Here is a 5,957-nt window from a genome sequence, read left to right on the forward strand (position 1 = left end):
CTGCAGTAATCTTTGCACCTAGGAATACAAAGTCTTTCACTGCTTCTACATTTTCTCCCTCTATTTGCCAGTTATCAATCAAGCTGGTTGCCATAATCTTGGTTTTTTTGAGGTTTAGCTGCAAACCAGCTTTTGCACTTTCTTCTTTCACCTTCATCATAAGGCTCCTCAGTTCCTCTTCACTTTCAGCCATCAAAGTGGTATCATCTGCATATCTGAGATTGTTAATGTTTCTTCCAGAGATTTTAACTCCAGTCTTGGATTCCTCAAGGCCAGCTTGTCGCATGATGTGTTCTGCATACAAGTTGAATAGGTAGGGTGAGAGTATACAGCCCTGCCGTACTCCTTTCCCAATCTTAAACCAGTCTGTTGTTCCGTGGTCTGTTCTTACTGTTGCTACTTGGTCGTTATACAGATTCTTCAGGAGGCAGACAAGATGACTTGGTATCCCCATACCACTAAGAACTTGCCACAATTTGTTATGGTCCACACAGTCAAAGGCTTTAGAATAGTCAATAAAACAGAAATAGATGTTTTTCTGAAACTCCCTGGCTTTTTCCATTATCCAGCGGATATTGGCAATTTGGTCTCTAGTTCCTCTGCCTTTTCTAAACCCAGCCTGTACATCTGGCAATTCTCGCTCCATGAACTGCTGAAGTCTACCTTGCAGGATCTTGAGCATTACCTTACTGGCATGTGAAATGAGTGCCACTGTTCGATAGTTTGAACATTCTTTAGTGTTTCCCTTTTTTGGTATGGGGATATAAGTTGATTTTTTCCAGTCTGATGGCCATTCTTGTGTTTTCCAAATTTGCTGGCATATAGCATGCATTACCTTGACAGCATCATCTTGCAAGATTTTGAACAGTTCAGCTGGGATGCCGTCGTCTCCTGTTGCCTTGTTATTAGCAATGCTTCTTAAGGCCCACTCAACCTCACTCTTTAGGATGTCTGGCTCTAGCTCACCGACCACACCGTCAAAGCTATCCCCGATATTGTTATCCTTCCTATACAGGTTTTCTGTATATTCTTGCCACCTTTTCTTGATCTCTTCTTCTTCTGTTAGGTCCTTGCCATCTTTGTTTTTGATCATACCCATTTTGGCCTGGAATTTACCTCCAATGTTTCTAATTTTCTGGAAGAGGTCTCTTGTCCTTCCTATTCTATTGTCTTCTTCCACTTCCGCGCATTGCTTGTTTAAAAATAATTCCTTATCTCTTCTGGCTAACCTCTGGAATTTTGCATTTAATTGGGCATATCTCCCCCTATCACTGTTGCCTTTTGCTTTCCTTCTTTCTTGGGCTACTTCTAGTGTCTCAGCAGACAGCCATTTTGCCTTCTTGGTTTTCTCTTTCTTTGGGATGTATTTTGTTGCCACCTCCTGAACAATGCTGCCAACTTCTGTCCAGAGTTCTTCCGGGACCCTATCTACTAAGTCCAGTCCCTTAAATCTATTCTTCACCTCTACTGCATATTCCTTAGGAATATTAGTGAGCTCATATCTAGCTGATCTGGGGGTCTTCCCTAATCTCTTTAGTCTGATCCTAAATTGTGCAAGAAGAAGTTCGTGATCTGAACTACAGTCAGCTCCAGGACTTGTTTTTACCGACTGTACAGATGTCCGCCACCTTTGGCTGCAAAGGATGTAATCAATCTGATTTCGGTGTTGTCCATCTGGTGAAGTCCATGTATAAAGCCGTCTCTTAGGTTGTTGGAAGAGAGTGTTTGTTATGCAGAGTGAATTGTCTTGGCAAAATTCTATCAGCCTGTGTCCTGCTTCGTTTTGTTCTCCCAGGCCATACTTACCTGTAATTCGAGGTGTCATTTGACTGCCTACCTTAGCATTCCAGTCTCCTGTGATGAAAATAACATCTCTTTTAGGCGTGTTGTCCAGTAGGTGCTGCAGATCCTCATAGAACTGCTCTACTTCAGCTTCTTCAGCATTTGTGGTTGGGGCGTATATTTGGATCACTGTGATGTTAGATGGCTTGCCCTGAATTCGAATTGAGATCATTCTGTCGTTTTTTGGGTTGTATCCAAGCACTGCTTTAGCCACTTTACTATTAATTATGAAGGCTACTCCATTTCTTCTGTGGTCCTCTTGTCCGCAGTAGTAGATCTGGTGGTCATTTGATGTGAAGTGGCCCATTCCAGTCCATTTCAGTTCACTGACGCCCAGAATGTCTATCTTTAATCTTGACATCTCACCAATAACCACATCCAATTTGCCCTGGCTCATAGATCTTACATTCCAGGTTCCGATGGTGTGTTGATCCTTAGAACATCGGATTCGCCGTTCACCACCAGCACCGTCGGCCGCTAGCCGTCCTTTCGGCTTTGAGCTAGCTGCGTCATCACGTCTGGGGCTAGTTGAGCTCATCCTCTGTTCCTCCCCAGTAGCATTTTGACCATCTTCCGACCTGGGGGTCTCATCTTCCGATGGTATACCGACATATCTCTGGTTGTACTGATCCATTTAGTTTTCACGGCAAGAATACTGAGGTGGGTTGCCATTACCTTCCCCAGGGATCGCATTTAGTCTGACCTCTCTGTCATGACCTTCCCGTCTTGGGTGGCCCTTCACGGTTTAGCTCATGGCATCATTGAGGTGCTCAAGCTCCAGCACCACGACAAGGTAACGATCCTTTGCTGAAGCCTCCTGGCATAAGGATGCCCAATTCCATGTTAAGTTTTCCAAGAACTTGGAACACTTGGCTCTGTCAGAGGGCTTTGGGGGATGAGATGGAAAGATGAATCTACCCTTGAGGGTGTAGGCACCAGAAAGTGATGGTTTCTGATTATTTTGGCTGTTTGTATTATTCTCTTGTTTTGACCCTAATTATGGTATATGGGAATTGTAAACCAATCACAGTCTTTTGTCTGAAGCAGCATAGAATCCTAAGAAAAGAAATAAATATTGACTACAGTGAACCAGCTCTTACTACTTTATCTATCAACATTATCATAGCCATGAATATTCTATGCCTGCAAAACAGATTTTCTTGTTGTTCCAAAATTCTTACATTCTTTGTATCAGTAAAAGTCTGTTTGACCATCATTTAAGCCCATCCTTGACTATAGGACATTAGCTTGTTAAATATTAAATAAGAAAAAGATCAGAGTCCATCAAAGGCACACTTAAGGCCAAGACTAAAAAGGGTTTTATCTCCTTCCTATTAATAACCACTCTCTTTTCTTTAAGAAGTGGTTGTCTCCTCCTGATCTTCTCCATTTGCAATCCTTACATTTTAAGGATTTGTTTATCATTCAGAATAGTATTAACCTTTGGAACAGAACAAGTAGTCTGGAGGATTTGTGAAATATAACCTGCTTAGTGCTTCCAATACCAGAAATATTTAGCTGGTAACTATTGGAAACACAGTGCCATAGTACATGGAATCTCACTCTGATTTAGCAAAGCTTTTTCTCTATTTGTATTTTGCAGGGAGTGAAGAATCTATCAATTCTGATGCCATTTAGTTTCCTTACCTGACTATTTTAAGTCTGTTCCATGCTGCTTTTGCACCAATTCATGGGTATTTCTAAATAGTCCCTTTGAAACGTTATATGTATTTTTGTGCATCCTGTATTTTTATATTTTCTGTAACATACAAATTTTTGAGTTGCAAAATTTTGCACTAAGAAATGTGACAAGTCTTATCTAGAACTACATTCCAGTGTGTTATACCTGGGGTCAACAACATGGCACGCATAGTTTCTAGGCATTACTATCTTCCAAAACAACATCCACCCACCCCAAATAAATTAAAATAAGTTCATTGAAAAATAGCTGTAATCTCAGATAACTATCAAATCTCATGCAATTTAAACAATGTTGTCTTTAGCAATCTTGTGAGGGATCTTGTGAGGGAGTTTATTTTGGACATGTCTGTAGGGTGACACATGAACTAGCACAATGGTGCCAAGAACCTGAAAAAGTTGACAATTCTTGTGTGTAGAGTTGGGAAAGAAAAATGAGTTTTTCACAGTTAAACAAATACATTCCTCATTCCTTGTATTCTGTTAGTGCAATCCTAACCCTGATTCTGGTTGTGGAGATTACCTTTAGCTACTAAAGGGCCTGTCTCCTGTGAGGTCCCACCCTTATGGAACTTCCATTGGCTACCTTCAGTGGGATAACACATGACAGAAGCTGAATGCCTGTAAAGCTTTCTGTATCACAGAACAAAAAGCTGTGCAATAATAATAATAATAATAATAATAATAATAATAATAATAATAATAGCTAGATAGATAAAAGACTCATCTAGTGCAGTATTCTGGTCACAAAACAGTCAACCTGAAATCCACAAGCCGAATACAAATTGCATTTGCTATAATGTAGTGATCAAAGACCTGAGCAGCCGTTCTTGTTCAACTGTGGAGCTCACTGGAAAACTTTGGTGTGTCACTTTCTCTTGGCATATTCTATTTCATAGGCTTGCTATTGTGAAGAATAAAATTAGGGGAGGGCCACATGATCTTCCAGGTAATAGGTGGAATGCACATGTCACGGAGGGTGCCACAAACAATAATTTCCTTCATTGAGGTTGCCCCTCTGAAGTTCTGTTGTCTGTGCTTGTTTTTAATTGAGAATAGCTATTGGTACTGTACTTCTACAACTGGATTCCCTCACCCTTCATATCAATTTTGCCTTTCCTCCAACCTACCTCTTTCCTGGTGGGGAGATAATCTACACAGTAGACAATGCTCTGCAATGTTTGTGGCAATTTGTATTTGTATAGCTGATTTCAAATCACAAAGGTTTTTTTTTTTAAATCACATCTTAATCTTGATTACAAAGGGCAGAAAAGAAGGATGTAAGTATTAGGACTTAATACTTCCACAAGCTGTTCCAAGAACAATATAAAACTCCACATTTCATATTGTTTTCCTAATACTCTACAAGCAAAAAGTTTATATTTTCATACTACCTACATACATACCCCAGATTGACATAACTGGAAAGGGATGGAGGGGGAAGCTTTGAACAAGTCATTCTGAAATAAACTTAAAACAAATAACCTTGTAGAATGAATCCAAGTGACTTGTTTTAAGGAACTCTTCAGTGCCACTAGCTTTTCCATTTGTGTTTGGAGCAAAAGGCAGCGGTTTTGAGACTTAAATATTTGCAAAATTTAGATAAGCTGCTTAAAATGTTTCTGTAACTGTGTGCACACATGGACAAGTGCACAAATCCACCCCTAATTTGTTCTGCTCCAACAAGGAAAGAAAATGAGGTAAAGGGTAATGAGAGAATTCACTTGCATTAATCATCAGAGCAACAGCTGGAGGTTGTTAATCTGTGGGCTACAGAGTTTTTGTTTTGTTTTTGTTTTTGAGTCTGTTTACAAAACAAGAGGAACAATTCCCTCCTAGACCTCAATGCAGGCTACATTACTTCTGGTGGAAAAGGCAGAGTAAAAAAGACTCATGTATGGACAGAGTCAATGAATGCTCTACACTGAGAGCATCTAAATGTGGCTTGAAATTGCACTTCAGTATAAAAGTTCAAGATGCTATGGGCCACAGGGCATAGAAATTAAAGCACTGAATACAAACCAGAAAGTCATCACTTCGGCCGTTCCAATTAACGTACACCAGGAATCAGCAAGAATTCGGTGGCTAAAGAGTGTGCTTTTATTACATACTAAGGACCACCGAGGGCAAGGCTGTGTCATGACATCACAGTGAGGTGGTAGCCATTTTTGGTCTCTTTGTTTTGGGGAGCTGAGAGGATTATTTTTGACAGAAAATCTTTGTTTCCTGCCAAAAATCAGCAGGAAACTGCACTGTACGATTTGGAAGTTTGCTGTGAAACTTTGGCCAATCAATTAGGAAGATTTTAGGAGCAAAAGACTGTAAATGGGATTCTCTTAAACTGACTTCTTGTGGATTTAGAGTTATTGGCAGACACAAGAGTTGGATAAATCTGGCAATGGTGGTATCCCAGTTTT

This window comes from Candoia aspera, chromosome 1 (genome assembly GCF_035149785.1).
Source record: "Candoia aspera isolate rCanAsp1 chromosome 1, rCanAsp1.hap2, whole genome shotgun sequence".
Classification (NCBI taxonomy): Eukaryota; Metazoa; Chordata; class Lepidosauria; order Squamata; family Boidae; genus Candoia; species Candoia aspera.